The 17,306-nt window shown below is 42.5% G+C and overlaps 1 non-coding gene across 1 annotated transcript; it reads right to left on the bottom strand.

The window, feature by feature from the left end:
- Positions 1-3,999: 3,999 nt before the first annotated feature.
- On the bottom strand, positions 4,000-4,072 carry Trnak-cuu. Its single transcript has one exon. It is a non-coding gene; the product is annotated as a tRNA-Lys (tRNA).
- Positions 4,073-17,306: the final 13,234 nt, after the last annotated feature.

Here is a 17,306-nt window from a genome sequence, read left to right as displayed (position 1 = left end):
GACAAATTCTGGCAAGGAAATGAGAAAGAAACTGTTGTACACTGGCGTTGGTACTACCATATGGTCCATCTCTACTGTGCCTGAGTGTATATCTGAAGGACTGTCATTCATGGATGTCAGTGTAAAATACTTGCCCATCCGTGGTTATTGCTGTACTATGGACAAATGCCTAGATTTAAAACCAGCCTAGGAGAGCACATTAGCAGATAAATGAACAAAGAAAATGAAGCGATTATTCTGTGATGACTATTCTTCTTGGTAAACTTGACTAGGTTTGGGATCACCTCTGGACATAACCTCTGTGAAAGGACTCCCAGAAAGGCTTCACCAAAGAAGGAGACACACCTTGGGAGTGTCCAGCACCAACCTGTAGGCTGGCATCCCAAACTAAATGAAAAGAAATCAAGAGGGAGAGAGAACCAAACACCAGAGACCCCAAAGGATAAAAATATTTATGAATATTTGCATTTATATACATTTGTGTGTGTGTGTGTGTGTGTGTGTGTGTGTGTGTGTGTGTGTGTACATGGATAGGACACAGAAGCAGAAAGGGGATTATAGGGAAGGAAGAACTCTTGGGAGAGGACAAAAAGAGTAATGGAATATATATGACGTATATACAGAGAACGAGACTCTGGGAAGAAGGCAGTTGAATCAGCAAGGAGTGTGTAGGGCCAGCAGAAAGCAGTGGGTAGGGTAAGCAAAATCAAATTATAGGGCATATGGAGCTGGCTCTGTGATTAAGAACACTTGTTGTACTGGGCGTTGGTGGCGCACGCCTTTAATCCCAGCACTCGGGAGGTAGAGGCAGGAAGATCTCTGTGAGTTCGAGGCCAGCCTGGTCTCCAGAGCAAGTGCCAGGATAGGCTCCAAAGCTACACAGAGAAACCCTATCTCAAAAAACAAAACAAAAAGAACACTTGTTGCTCTTGCAGAGTACCTAGGTTTGGTTCTCATCACCTACATGGTGGCTTAGAACTGTCTTTCACTCCAGTCCCAGGGATATAACATCCTCTTCTGGCCCCTGTGGGCTTCAGGCATACACATGGTACACACAAAGTAAAAATACATGTTTAAAATAAAAGAATGTTGAAAAATCTATCCTGCTTGCAAGATGTCTTGGGGTAATGATGGAACAGAACATGTGGGAGTGGCCAACAAATGGCTGGTGCAATACTAAGCCCTTGCCTAGAATGAGTCTCAGCCCCACCAGCCAGCTCCCAAATAATGACACAAAGAGACTAATTAGTTATGAAATCTTAGCCTTATCTTAGGCTTGTCCCATAGCTCTTTTAACTTAGATTAACCTATTTATTTTAATCTATGCTCTATCTCCTGGCTCTTTATCTTATCTCTCCATCTGCTCATGCTGCTTCCTCTGTGTCTGGCTGGTGACTCCACCTTCTTCTTCCCAGAGTTCTCTCTCTGCCTTGAAGTACTGCTTATACCTCCCACCTAGGTATTGGCCATTCAGCTTTTTATTACACCAATCACAGCAACACATTTCCACACAGTGCACAAGTACCCCACAACACTTTACATGAGTTAGCCCACTCCTGACACTGCCTGGATGGCCAGGAACCAGAGGTAGTGCAGCACAGAGACCCAGGATAGAACCAAACAAGACTAGCGAAAAAAGAAAGAAAGAAAGAAAGAAAGAAAGAAAGAAAGAAAGAAAGAAAGAAAGAAAGATTCCTAATGATATTCTGCTATACTCACTGATCGATGATGCCTAGCACAATTGTCATCAAGAGGTGGAATCCATTGGTGGTGCATGCCTTTAATCCCAGCACTTGGGAGGCAGAGGTAGGTGGATCTCTGTGAGTTCGAGACCAGCCTGGTCTACAAGAGCTAGTTCCAGGACAGCCTCCAAAGCCACAGAGAAACACTGTCTAGAAAAAAACAAAACAAAACAAACAAACAAACAAAGAGGTGGCATCCAGCAATGGGTAGGAGCAGATGCAGAGGCTCACAGCCAAACACTAGGCAGCCCTCCGGAACCCCACAAAAGAGTCAGGGGAGGAATTAGAATAGCTGGAGGGATCAAAGATATCACAGGAACACAGCCCACAGAATCAACTAACCAGGGCTCATAGTGGCTCGAAGAGACTGAAGAGGAAATTACGACCCTGTATGGGTCTAAGCTAGGTCCTTCGCATATATGTTACAGTTGTGTAGTTTGGTGTTCTTGTGGGTCTCCTGACAGTGGGAGCAGGGGCTGTCTCCGAGTCTTTTGTCTGCTTTTGGTTACCCGTTTTCCTTTTACTGGGTTACCATGTCCAGCCTTGATATGAGTGTTTTGCCTAGTTTTGTTATAACTTGTTATGCCATGCTCGGTTGATATCCCTGGAAGGCCTGCTATTTCCTAAAGAGAAACAGAAGAGAAGTGGATCTGGGTGAGAGGGGGAGAAGGGTTGGGAGGAGTGGAGGGAGGGAAAACTGCAGACAGGATGTAATACATGAGAGAAGAATAAAAAGAAAAGTGCTCCCCCTTCCTCTTTCCCATTTCCCAGTAAACTGTTATGACCGAAATCACCTGTAGTAAGTTGAAAGAACTTTAATGTCAGGAAGCAGAAGAGTGCCTGCTGCAACGGTGTGTCTATGTATCTGTGTGTGTGTGTGTGTGTGTGTGTGTGTGTGTGTGTGTGTGTGTGTGTGTGTGTCTGTGTGTCTGTGTGTGTGTGTGTGTGAGTGTGTGTGTGTGTGTGTGAGTGTGTGTGTGTGTGTGTGTGCGTGTGTGTGTGCAGGTGTCTGTGTGTCTGTATCCGTCTCCTCATGTGTGTGGGGGGGGTGGTGTGTGGGTGTCAGGAGCCACAGTACACAAATGCATTAGAAGACAAAGCACAGCCTTGGGTGCCACCCCTCACCTTCTGTCTTGTTTGAGACAATGCTTCTGGCTCTTCACCTGTGCTTATGTCATGAACGCCCATGAACAGACTTCCATGGAGTCTCCAGTCCCTGTCTCACAACTAGGTACAGGATAGGAGTCCTGGAATTACATGTATGTGTTCCCACGTCAGGCTTCACGTGTGTTCTGGGAGTCTGAACTAAGGTCCTCATACAAGCATGGCAAGCACTTTATCATTGAGCTGGGACGTTTTCCTTACTGAACCTCTTGTCTGCAGCTCTTCCATTCAGAAATTGTGGGTACTCTTCATGGTTTTCTTGTCCTCCCTTTTCTCAACTGTTACAAATCAAACTCTGCTGGTGTTCCTTTGAAGTGCTTACTGGACTTCAGTAATTACTCGTAGTGATCCTTACACGTGCACTTTTTCTGAAAACTCGCGGGATTAGCAATTTTTCTGACCCAGTTTTCAAAAAGGAAATAAAAGCATGCACACATTCTAACCACACACTTGTTATGTTAAGGTAAGTGAGTGCCACCTAGTGTTAAGTTTCTGCAACTACTAAACTTAGGAATTTTACATTGTTATTAACTCTCAGTTTCTTCAAAATCCGTTACTGATGTCGAAGGCCCATGAAAGCAATGCACATGAGATAAGATTTAGCATGACACAGCCATTCACTAGGCAAAGCATATTAGCACCACTGATTTCAGAGTCTTGGACAGCTCTCCATAAGCCCTTGGGCTTCTCAGAAACAAATCAGAGTAATGCTTGGACTGTATATACAAACCCCTTTCTGCCCTCTTTTTCCCATAACATTACTGTGTATGTTTATCTTATTGATTGTTGAATAAAATACTGTTTGGACAATGGCAAGCAAGGACTAGGAGTCAAAGAGGATTCTGGGAAATGTAGTAGAGAAGTGATGATCCAGGCAGGAATTGACATGGCAAGGAGACTCATATCTAAGCGAGGAAACAGGAAGTATGTCCCTTTTTCCCCTTCGCTCCCGGAATGCTCTTCCTACCCAAGGTTCTGGTTCATAGTAGTAGTAACCTCTAGCCTCTTGGTACTTAGGTTCCTGGTGCCTTCGTGGTCGCCAGGGGAAAGAGAGGTTACTACTACTATGAACCTTGGGTAGGCATTCCCCTGGCGCCCAACATGGGGCACGAACCCACGACCCTGGGATTAAGAGTCCCATGCTCTACCGACTGAGCTAGCCAGGCATGGCAGCAGTCTGTCCAGTAAGTACCAAAGTGAAACCAAAAGAGAAAAACGCAGTCACTCTACGTCACCCTGACCACGCCCTCGCAAGCGTGGTCAGGCACACCTGTAGCCAGCCCCTAAGTAGGCGTGGCTACAGCTTCCCCTACACATTACACTCCAAGAAACCATTAACACATCTCTCATTGTGGTCTTCCTCCCAACACTGTCAGTTCGCTTTTCTCCCTGACCCTTTTTCTCTTTCTTCAGATTAATTTCCATTCTACCCCTGCATTTGGTCTTAACCTTAGTATTCCTGAGTATGATAGTGACTCCTCATGGAAGAGTCCAAAGGAATACTATGAAGGTGTGTGGTGCTTGGGATCTGCCCTCAGCTGACAAGGCAGGATGGGCCTGAAGATGTGTAGAGGACCCAAGTCCAGATGGACCATGCCAAAGGTCTGTCTCGCTTTGCCTAAGAAATCACATGCAATGTGTGATGGTTGGTTTTATTATCAACTTGCCACAATTAGAATCACCTGAGTGGCACCTACCTGAGGAAGTGCCATGATTACCTTAATTGATGTGGGAAGACCAACCCCTCGTGTGGGTGGCACCTTCTTGTCAAAGCCCGGAATGAAAGGGGCATGGCTGAAAGAAGATGACAGGCCTTTTGCTTGCTTGGCCTTCCCTCTGACCTCACTGAGTTACACTGTTGCTGCTAATGATGCTTCCTTAGCTGATGTCAGAGCCTGCATTACCAGGCTTCCAGTTTCCACCAATGACCAGCATCTCTCCAGGAACCTTCCTAGTTTGGGGCACTGGGTGGGGACAGCCAAAGCACCTGCCATGAGGATTGAAGAACTGGGGATTTGACATCCTTTCCAGTGGGAGACAGTTAGCATGAGACTATTCCAAATGATGAGGCTCCCAGTCTTAAGACAAAACAACTATGGGGTCATTGGTCTCTCCGTGGTGAGACAACTGTAGTTACGATTTTAAAGCACTCCAGTAAGCAGTGTTCCTCCATGCTCTCTGCTTCAGTGCCTGCCTTTGCTTTCTCTCCACGATGAACTTTTCTCCCCAAAGTTGCTTTTGGTCATAGTTTTTATTGCAGCAAAGGAAAGAAAACTAGAACACACTCAGTCGATACCTGGTCTACTCTAGGACATCTGTGAAACTCATCCCTAGAAAAAAAGGACCTTATGACCCATGAATGAACCAGCAGTTTCTCAATTCTCCCTCCACGGCTGTCCCTGCCCCTTACTGTTCTGCTTTCCACTTTTGCTGAGGAGAAGTCAACTGTATCTGTTCTTCAATGGCCTGACCCACTCTCACACAGCCTCACACCCTGAACGTGTGTCTGGGAGGTTTGTAGTATACCTAAAGATTGTCCATGCCAGGAGCAGGGGCAAGGACATAGTTGAACACACCTGCAATGCCAGAAGGATAGACCATTAGAAACAAACAAAAAAAGCTAGACTTTGAACAAAAACCAAAAACACTCAATAGAAAACCCTGGATTCTATTTCTAGCAGGCAGGCAGCTTCCACTACCATCTATACTTCTCAAAAAAATGACAACAGCAAAACAAGAGGGGGTGGGAGGAGGAAGAGGAGAAGGATAGAAGCCACTTAAGCATCAGTGGCCTTGATGGACTGGCAATCTCAAGGGTGGACGGTTTTTCTCTCTTTCTCCTGTTCTGTTCTCTCCTGCTTGCTTTCACTGAATGTAGCCATGCATATTTTCTGAGATTTTCTCTGTCCTTAGCCATAGTTACTGCTCTCTACGTTTGCACTCACCCAACACATATTGCTGAATCCACCCCACAAGGAATTGGGCTCTCTGCAGCGCCCTCCCCCCTCTCTCTGTTTACAGCCTTCTAAAGTATTCTTTCTTTTCTCCTGAAACTCTGGAGCCTTTCTGCCACCAGGCACCTCAGAGCAAGGCTGCTCTCCAACTGTTCCTGGTTTATTCTCCAAGGATTCTTGCAGTCAATTCATGGGTGTCATCTGCTATTTTCTGAAATCTACACCAGCCTTTGCTTGCTCTGAAATCTACACCAGCCTTTGCTTACTAATGCAAAAGATCTCTGGACATTTGGGGAGTTTTGCAGTGTTTTCATAACACATTTACCTCAAGTTGCCTGTCCTTTCTATAACTTGGGTTTTAAGATGGGTACCACTTGGAATTGGGAGAAAGAAAAGGCTGGGAATGTTTGAGCCAAATACATAGGACTGGCTCCTAAGGTGTGTGCCCTAGAACTACAGTTTCCTTTGTTCTGGGAGTTACTAAAAGCTGGGAGAGCCAGGTGTACAGGCTGTGGCAGAAAGTGAGCTCACAATTCCAATAAGGTTTCACTCCTGAGCGTGGACAGGGCTACAAGTTCTGTACACGGTACACAAACAGCAACTGCTAGTCATATAAAAAAGGGCAGAGACAGATGGGCTGTATTGACGATCCCATCTTAGTAACAATAAAAACAGCTTATCCATGCTGGACAGCCGTGGAGGGAGAATTGAGAAACTGCTGGTTCATTCATGGGTGCTGTCTCCATGCCTTGTGATGGATGCTATTGAGGCTATACTGGAACCAGTGTTCTTTCCAGCCATGAAGCCTCTCGTAGTTATCAAACCAATAGCCACACAAGACAGAGTGCTAAAAAGGACTATCCATTTTGTGTCCTGGCACACTGATAGCACCATGGGGGCAGGCAGCTACGGCCACACAAATGAACACTGGTCCTATGTGGCTGGAGAGGGAAAGGGGCAAGTGTTATCAGTTGGCCAAGTTGAGAACAGAAAGCAATAACTCTTGTCACTTGGTCTGTGAGCACTGACTGCAATACTGAGAAGCCTGACTTTATAGATAGCCCAGTAAGAAAAAAGAACTATTGGGTTCTGGGTCAGCTAATGTGGGGACAACAGGTATGAAAGAAAATATATAACATGATTCAAGAAGGGCCAGAGCCCCCAGTACTTGTAGAAGCCTATTGAGTCCTGGAAATCAGAAAGCATGTCTCCTTAGATTTTTTTCCCCCCTGGCTGGCTGTTGTCTCTTGGAGTCCTGCTCTTTTCTGAAGAGGAAGCAGAGGGAGTTGAAAATGCCGGGATAGAGCTAGGAGAAATGTGGGGAGGGAAAACTTGTTGGGATGTATTGTATTAGAGAGGAATCTATTTTCAATTTTTAAAAAGTGCACAGAAAAGAAAGAGAGAAGGAGAAAGGAGAAAAGTAAACAGATAAAGATATTTGCATACATCTACCGCTAGAGGGTGCTCACTGCGTTCATATGAAGTGTGGTGGAGGCGAGAATGCAGGCTGAAAACTATCTAAAGCCACTGGGGTTCTGATGAAATAGTCTGACTTTCGAGTTGCTGTCCAAATACATGACGCTAATTTCCAGTTGAAGAGGATTTAGTGCTACATTTGGGGGAAGAATGCAAGTTGACCTGTCCCATATGAGCCTGGCAAGGAGCCTACACAGGGACTACACCTGTCCGTAAAAGCTGCATATGTTCCTTCGTCTGTATGGGCGCTTCAAAGGACTCTTGAAAGCATTGCCTGTAATTCAGCAATTGGTGATGCCAACATCAGGGTCTTATCTAACTCAATGTTATATATGGGTACCATTCCCCACCATCACCCTCACCCCCAAATTGCTAGTCACAAGGACATTCATTTCACATACATGCTCAGAACTGGGAAGAGAAAACCCAAGGACACTGGGCTAGATAGACTGGTAAAAATCCAGGCTGCTAAAGACTTTAAATTGAGAAGTCACCCTGAATGACGAGAAAAAAAAAAATTCTCCCAGCCACCATAGGTTACTGAATAAAAAGTCCAGAAAGAAGGATGAGTTTTCTTGATATAAGCTGTTGGTCAAGGAGACCACCAAAGCCCCATATACACCACAGGCTGTTCCCCCTGCCATTGGTTACAATCCAAAATAAATGGTAAATCCCTAGTGCTGAAGACATTGTATGCGCTGATCTCAAAACATGAGAAGTAAAGGCTGTGTGGAAGCTACTGGGGACTAATTGTCATCAGGCCTTTCCCCTGACTATGGACTTCATGTGTTATGCTGACAACGATAAGCTAAATGTGCCTGCTGGAAATATGGGCACACCTGTTATGGGTGCAGCCCAACACTCCTTGATTAGTTTTAAGGCTACAGGAGAAAACCTAAAGTTTGATACTGTAACCTATGGCTGATCATATTCCACAGCAGGGAAACTACTACTATTGCTGTGTTAGACAGAGGTGATATGTCTGTGAAACCTCTCTCTAAACTTATGCCTGTAGGTCACTAATATTATCATCTGTAGCTGAAGCGTTGATTACATGTAGTGGTAGTTGCTGAAGAGACTCATAACCAGTCAAACTCCTGTCTGTGTGTGTGTGTGTGTGTGTGTGTGTGTGTGTGTGTGTGTGTGTGTGTGTGTGTGTTCTGTGCCTCTCAGATTAAGTATTCATGATCTCATATACTCTACTTTTCCCTACCCCCAATATTAGAGTGACTTGGACCACCTGGTCTAGGAAATAGAGCCACTCATGCTGGGACATATACATTCACTAGGACAGCATGCTATGCTTGCACACTCAATAATGGGGCACATGTTAGTAGTATACTCAGATGTTTAAAGCAACACATGAAATAGAACATTTGGATGCCAAGGGTGTCTGTGCCTTGGGTCTCGCCCTCACTATTGTGGTTGCCCTGTTAATTAGAGTTTCTATTGTTCGAAGGTTAAGTGTCTGTTGTTGTGGCAAGCTGGTCCAAGTCCTAGAAGAGTGGAAGTAAATGTAGATGACAGCCCCTACAAGACTCAGGGAACACTGAAAAGTAGGAGGCAGACTGTAAAAACAGGAGGGAGGGAGGCAGAGAGGGGTGCTCTGTATTATAACTAGTTACTCCAAGGTTTATATATAGCCAACGCCATGTTGATGCAGAACAACTCTGGGAGCCTACAAGAAACTGGGGCCCACAGTCATGGCAACAAAGCCAGCAGAACATTGCGTAGGTGGTTAGGTCTAAGGTGATAATAATGAGGTTATTGGCATTCCCTCTTAAAGAGAAGCAGGGCAAGTAGGCAACTCATAAGACCCTCTACTGAGATTTGAATGACCACTCCCTCCTGACAACTGCAAATAGTGCTGAATTATATGATTTTATTTTAAGGCTGGGCATGGGACTTGGCTGTCACACAGCTCCCTGTGAGTTCCCACGATCCCATAAGTAAACCAATGTAATCATTCATTTGCCATGTGACATTTGATGAACTCTTTCATTGGCCTGCTGACTCTATCTCTATTTGGCATGAGTAGATGGCTCTTTTATGTCATCCTAGGAATGTCATCCAGCATCTAGAATGGTTATTCTGCTTGGTTTCCTTATTTGAGATTTCTGTAACTTATGTTGCTGCTATTATTCCTGAAGACTTTTCAAAAACAATGTTGAGCACGTGCTCCTGTCTGATGCTATAAATCATTTAATCTAGTCAGTTATCCCATTCCTTCTGGGGTTTGAATTGTTGGGTTTATAGTGCTGAACACTATTATTCTTGTTTTGTCCCCAAATGTCAATGTTTCATAAACATTTTACACATTCAAAAATGTATTGTACTGAATATTAAGGAAGATTCCAAATTTACTAGCAAATGTCAATGGCGTATTTGAACCACCTGGTCATTCACACATTCATACCTGTTTCTTATAAATATTCATCCTTACTTATTTCCATGTGAGTATATTGACAATTTTCCCTGTGCCCTCCTCTGAAGAAATAGTTTTCAGTCATTTTACCATGTTTATTAATTTATGTATTTCTTAATTTTTAATTTTTAAGGGACATTTGGCACATATGTTCATTTTCATTTATAAGATGCTAAGTGTTTTCTCCCAGGGTGGTGATAAGGAACAGGATCGAACACAGGATAGGTTATTAACTGGTAGTTTATTAAGAAGTTATACTCACAAGGGCACTCCAAGCCGCCAAGATCCCAGATGCTTCCAAGACCTGGCCTGAACCCTGAGAGAGAAGAGGAGCGCCTTCTGTCCTCTCTCTTCATTCTAGGGGTACAGGTATCCAGGGTCTCTCCCTACAGGGTGGATTTTTTTTTTTGATATTTCTTTTTTTTTTTTTGGTTTTTCGAAACAGGGTTTCTCTGTATAGCTTTGGAGCCTATCCTGGCACTCACTCTGGAGACCAGGCTTGTCTGGAACTCACAAAGACCCACGTGCCTCTGCCTCACAAGTGCTGGGATTAAAGGCGTGTGCCACCAATGCCTGGCCTTTTTTTTGATATTTCTATTATCCTTTTTGATTATGAAAACTGCTCTAAATTATTTTATTGTTGATTCTTTCTTAATGTTCATTTTATATAACTTTAAGTCTGAGAACCTTGAATTACAACCTAGATTTTACATTTTACCAGATGTTTGACAAAATATTATTATAAAAGGTTTAAAATTATTTTTAAAATATTGTATCTATATTCATGAAAAGGATTTATCTTGGATCTGTGACAATGTTTGAAACTATGGGTCATCATATTAAGTGAAATAAGCTGGCACTGAGTAACAAGTCAAACATGACCTTACATAGATAGAGTCTAAAGTCCTTCATCTCACTGAAGTTGAGGGTGAAACAGCAGTTACTACAAGCTAGTACCCTTAAAAGGAACAGATATGAGGAAACATTGCATAGTAAATACCAAGATACAGAGAGTAACCACTGTCCTAGCAGCTTCTATACTCCCAGCAGAACAGTCCATTAAACTCTGTTTACAGCATTCTAGGGCTCCTGTAACCCACAACTCCACACATTTTCCAAATGACTCCCACAAATAAGTTCTAAAGACCTGTGGAGGACATGGTCAGGTTTATGGCAGTCATAATCCCACTTCTTGATAACAAATTTCTGAGTTAGTTCTGCTCCTTAATTCTGTGACCAAATACATAACAAGAAGCAATATAAAGGAAGAACTTGTGTTTGTTTGTTTGTTTGTTTGTTTGTTTTGGGGGGGCGTTTTGTTTTTAGCTCAAATCCTGGCTGGAAAGGCATAGTGAACCACGAGGATGCCTGATCAACATATGGGTGAATAAGGAGGTAGAGAAAGGAGAATTCTGTCACTCGGCTCCATTTCAGTTTCCCTCTTTAATCATTCCAGTATTCCTTCATAGGATGGTGTCCTGGTTAGTTTGGTTGTCAACTTGATACACCCTAGAGTCACCTGGGAGGAGGAAACCTCAATTGAAAAATTCCCTCCATCTGGCTGGCCTGTAGCAATGTCTGCAAGAGATTTTCTTGACTGATGTTTGATAAGTAAGGGCCACACTCTCTGTAAGTGGCATCACATCTAGTCAGGTGGGCCTGAGCTATAGAAAAAGATAGTTGACCAAGCCAGAAAGCTAGCCAGTAATCAGCATTCCTCCATACTTTCTGCTTCAGCTCATTCTTAAATTCTAGCCTTGACTTCCCCAATAATAGATTAGGACCTGGAAGTACAAACCCTTTCCTCCTCTGAGATGCTTTTGCTCATGGTGTTTATTGAAGCAATAATAAAGCAACCTAGAGCAGATTCTCAAGAGAAGATGCAATATCCAAGATGTGTCCTCTCAATTGTCTCTAGAAATACTCTCCCAAACATATCCAAACTTGTGCCTTACTAGTACCACAGGTATTGCTTAATCCAATCAAGTTCATAACAAAATCAAACATGTCACAAAGTTACTGGAGGAAGCAAAAACAGAGATCCAGAGGCAAGGTGAAGCTAATCCAGTGATGGACAGATGGGACAGTTCCCACGGTCCCATCATCAGAAACTATTTCCTGCTGATGGGAGCTGCTGTAGAAATCTTGAGATGGAAGGCCTTAACAAGATCAGAAAATATAATTTCTTATGCTTTTTTCCAAAGACTGAAATAGGCACTTACATACTGGTATGAATACAGTAAATTAAGTGGCACCCAAACAGGAGAAATAAAAGGAAAATGGCAGTACTAAGCATACGGACTTGCATTCAATAGGGACTGTTTTTAGCCAGTTACTGAAAGGATCCATTCCTCAGGCACATCAATAGCAGCTGTGTGCTTAAGTAGGTCCTTCACAGCTTCAGTTATGCCTTTTGAAAGATTGATAATATAAACTCAACACTTCTTAATATGAACACAAGCTGTCCTAAGGACAGCAGTCAAAATATGGGAGGCCATCAGGTTTGGGAAAACCACTTTACAAGTTTGTGTTGTCTCATCATTGAAGAGGATGATATTCTGTCAGGTTTTATTCAAAGTGGCTGCTGTGCGCTTCCTAGAGCTTCTACTTACAATTTCAACCCAGTGATAGCAGCTCCTGAAGTGCTGACAGCTGTGGAGTAGACTACTAACAAGCTCTCTTACAGGCCGTGTTGACTTTCACAGAGTCCTGGTCATGGGGAGTACTGGCAAAGAGAAGCAATGCATCTTGGAAGGAACTGGGACCCTCGTTACATTTCCTTAGCTAATTCTATGGCAAACTGGGCCACTCACAGCTTGCATAAACCCACAGTGATTGCCATGGTACTGAATATGCCTCTATCATATTGGGATTATTTTACAAGCTAAGCCACATGGATGCACTTTGAGTGGTATTCATGCAACACACTTCTTGGAGATGGTGTCCAAGCCATCATTCAGAAAGTACCATGAGTATCATTTAGTTTTTTCAATGCATAGGGCTGCTCTTTTTTTCTAGCTGAAAATTTTTGAAAGTTAGCTATCCAAATCTATCAGGAACCCCACAACCCACACTGAGATTTTCAAATCAAGGTTTTAAAAAAGCTGTTTTGCTTCAGCCACTGTTAGAAACATTCCAGGGTCCTCTTAGTAAGAGGAAAGTGTCAAGCACTCTCTAACATGCTAATGGAAAAGTTACTTTTCCAGATTCAAGTCTATTTGAAGAACTCTTGCTGTATAATTGGATGCTCCTGGCCTGGTCATGGTTATCACAGGGAGAGCTTTCCCTATCTAAAAGCCAGACAATTAAACTCAAAAATTGAAGATCCTAATCTTCAAGCAGCTTAGACTGATTAATTTGGAGTCAAGAAAAACAGAAAGCATAGGCTGGCTGCAATATAATTCTTGATTATCTAAAAGATATCACCTGGGTTTCTTCTTTTCTTTTCTTGGTTGACAGAGTCTCACATAGGACAATCTGGACTTGAACTTTCCATGTAGCATAGAATTAACTTGAACTCCTGATCCTCCTGCCTCTCGCTCCAAAGTGTTAGAATTGCAGACATGAGTCACTACGACCAGCTTAGGTTTTCTTTTTTTTTTTTTTTTTTCCAAGAGGTTACTTGAGTCTTCCGTGGAGGTTTCCACCTAAGGTAGAGGGATCATGAGTGTAACTTCTTGCTAGTGCGTCCACAGCTGACAGCAGCAACTTTCAAGAAAACATGAGCGGTTAGGGACATCATCAGAGCTTGTCTGTCTCTCTATTGATTTGGCTCCTGGACCCTGATTTCTCCATGTCTGTCTGTCTATCTGTCTGTTTGAGACAGTATTTCACTATGTAGCTATGGCTAACCTGGACTCCCTATGTGGACCAAGATGGCCTCTAACTCTCAGAACTCTGCCTGCATCTGCCTCCCAAGTACTAGAATTAAGTGCCAGTGTCACTGTTCCTTGCTTTTCCATGTCTTTGTCATAATTAATTCTTCTGGTTGACAGAGATACAGAGTGTCCTTAGGGCTTGGTTTTATCATAAAGGAAGCAAACTTACGAATAGAGTTTAGAACTTTATTATTACATTTGATTAATTTTATTTTCATATTCAAAATGTGGGAACAGTTTCCCTCTATGAATATCTGAAGTCCTTTTTGATAATTTCATGGGGGCTTAATTGTAGCTTTCATCTTTGAGCTTCCCTCATATGTGAAGTTCAAAGCTCATTACTTTTCTCATATTAGACTAATCTCTTAATGTATTCTGGCTAAGTGTCATGGCTCATCGTTTCCATCTTTCTGTTGGTTAAGTTCCAAGTGACATGGATTTCCAATGGATTTTTAGGGCCTCATTCACCTGCTGCATTACCTTGAGGACAGGGGCAGGGCAATTATCACTTTGAATAGCATCAGGCATACCAGTTAGCAAAGCTAAATGTCCTTTAGCAAGGCTGAAGATTTTCTTATTCCAGGAGATATGCTTCAATGTAATTTAAAATAATGTCAATAAAACTGGTAGATTTAGATGTTCCCACTGGCCTGCCAGCTAGCAACTTTTCTTGATGCCACAGGCAATGCATGGTAACCACCTCTTTTTGCATGAGTACAACCTCTGGGAGTTTTCATATCTCCGGATAAGTGCTTACATCCTTATGATTAAAGGTGAGAAGTCCTCTCTGTGTGTCCCCTTGGCACAACAATTAAGTGGCATACCTTGAGTCACTTTGAATGTTAGTGGTTTTATCTTTTGAAAGTTTTAGGATAGGTAGGATTTTAGTTGGGGGGTGGTAGAGGAGGAAGGGAGGGAGAAGAGAACTGAGATCGCCATGTAATTGAATCTTGTTTGTAATTTAAATATATAAAAAAAACAAAAAAAGAAAGTTTTAAATGTCCATCATTGAAACTTCTGAGCAAACATACCTGCCAGAAAGAGGTTTTAATTAGTGATATATTTTACAGTCACTGTTTCATATCTAATGTAGACTTTATCATGATCCATGAAGCTGGATTTTAACATTTTTATTATATTTATTATTTTGTGTGTATATGTTCAGAAGAAAATTTGTGAGAATCAGTTCTCTTCTTCCATTATGTGGGTCCCTGGAATTGAAGTCAGCTTTTCAGGCTTGGTGGCAGGCACCCTAACTTGCTTTCATGAACCTTCTTGCCACCCTGAAGCCATTTTTCATCCAGGAAGACCTCTCAGTCTTTGTGGTCAAATAGCTGGCCTATCAGTCCTAGCTAGTGATAAAAGACAGCATCAAGGATTTCACACATTCATTGCTCACAAGAGCTCACTCAGTTCCTGTGGGTGGCAGAAAGTAGCTGGGTTTAAAGCTGGTGTTCTTTGAAAGGTCAAATTAAGTGATTTAACAAGAGAGAGCAATTTGCCCAGCTCCCTGGTATTAAGTCAGTATCTACAATTTTTTTTCGAAGAGGTTTCAACCTTGATGTGTCATATACCCAGTGATAGGGTTGTTCAAGTAGTAGTTTCTTAGCTTGATTTAGCACATTACAGAATAGCCGGTACTGAGTGGATGATACGAGGAGGGTATCCTTTGGCCACTTGATTTAATTGATTTAAATGTTTCCAGTGTAAGGCAAACTCAAAGCAAATGTCAATCAGAGGCACACACTTGTAATCCCAGCTGAGACAAAAAGAGGATCAAGAGGTCAAGGGCACATATCTAGCCATCCTGTGTTACATACTGAGTTCTAGTCAAGCCCAGGCTGCAAAGTAGTGAGGCCTTATCTCAAATATAATAATAATAATAATAATAATAATAATAATAATAATAATAATATGAAGTAAAGCAATTCAATGTTCTATTAAGAAAATTGAAGCCTCAAAATCTTTGAAAAAATGGAAGGCGATTACCCTGAGCTAGATCAGAGAGTAATGAGGGGTGAATATCATCAAAATATACTACATAAGAAAATGTCAAGAAGAAACCCACTATTATGTGTAACCAACACACTAACAGGCTTTATGTTAATTTGTTTCAGAAAAAAAAATAGTGTCTTGTGTAAAGTCCCATAGAAGCCATTTTTATTTTCCTCACATTAAGTAGCTACATCCTGCAGGAGCCTGCCATTCCCAGAAAGCCTCACAACTGAAGATTCTGGAGACCTCAGTGTCAGCAATAAGCTTATTTCTAGTCACTCATTGAGTTTTATTGACTTTGCTGTAACTGGAATCTCAAACAACTTGTTCCTTGCAGCTCTGTATTTATAGAAGACACCGTAGACCCACATCCAGTAGAATGACAGAGTCTGAATGGTGTTTTCTAGTAAAAACTCGCAAACTGGCCTAATTATCAGCCATTTATATATTGTAAAAGGATCCCCTGACTTAATTGCAGCCTTCTCAAATCTTTACCCAATGTCTCCCCTAAGTTCATATATAAGCATATGAATCAGTGCAATTCTTCCAAACTGTATTAAGATGGATTTTGACTTGGAGTCTTTTCATTTGAAGGCAAAAAATAACCATGACTCACTGTCTAGGGAACTGCAAAAGAATGCAATTTCAGAATGAGGACAGTGAACCATTTACACTCTGCTGGTGAAGCATTCTGAACAGTCTAAGGATGGGGCACTGCAAAGGCTGGATAAAATTGTGCTTCAAAAATATTGGAATCATGGGTTAGATTTAGTTGAGTACTTCCCACTTGGAAGAGTACTGAATTAAGTATGGATTGGTTCATCTTCTAAGAGAACTTTCATTGGTATGGACTTTCAGCTTCTCCCAGAGTTCCAGCAGGCTATAATGCTGGTTCGACAATCTGGTCTATTTCAGAGGGTATTAGCTTATCCTGTGTTGTGTTAGTTGTTCTTGGATGTCAGCTTGACTGGATTAAGATACATCTGGGACTGGGCTGAGAAGATTGCTCACAATTAAAGTGGCTGCCACCCAGGCAAGAGGACCAGAGTTTGGAATCCTGGAACCCACATGAATTCCCAGGGAGCATAGCAGCTTGCCTGAAATTCTAGTCTCAGGAGTTGACATGGGAATGAATCCCCAGGGCAAGCTGACTAGTGAGACTGGCCATATTGGTGAGCTCTGCATTTGATTGAGAGGCCTGGCCTCAAACAATCAAGTGGAAAAGCATCCAAGGAAAACTCCTGACAATCTGGCATGTGCACACGAGCCCTCACACTCATGCTAACAGGCTTATACACATGCACGTCACAAACACAAAAACATGAAAGGGGCAGAGAGACAACTATGATTGATGAAACACACCTGTAACATTCCAAAGAGGACTGTCCAGTGGGCTTGGGAGGGAGAAAGATAACTTCAGTGTGGGCAGTTTCTTTCAGTGAGTGACCCAGATGAATGAGGAAGCCAAGGAAAAAGCAGCCTGGATAGATCTGTGTTTGCTTCTAACTGAAGACATCTACTTCTGTGACTGTGATCTTCTACTGACATCAGAGTTTAGCTTCCCTGAGTTTCCAACAAGTAGTCAATAGCTGCATTCTCCAGGTTTTCATCACTGGACTGCACAAGCATCCCTCTTCTTAGCCGGTGTATTGAGAGACTAACCAGCTGGATG

This window comes from Cricetulus griseus, chromosome 5 (assembly GCF_003668045.3).
Source record: "Cricetulus griseus strain 17A/GY chromosome 5, alternate assembly CriGri-PICRH-1.0, whole genome shotgun sequence".
In the NCBI taxonomy this organism is placed as follows: domain Eukaryota; kingdom Metazoa; phylum Chordata; class Mammalia; order Rodentia; family Cricetidae; genus Cricetulus; species Cricetulus griseus.
Note: the sequence above shows the minus strand (reverse complement) of the source record. Positions and strands in the feature narration are given on the sequence as shown.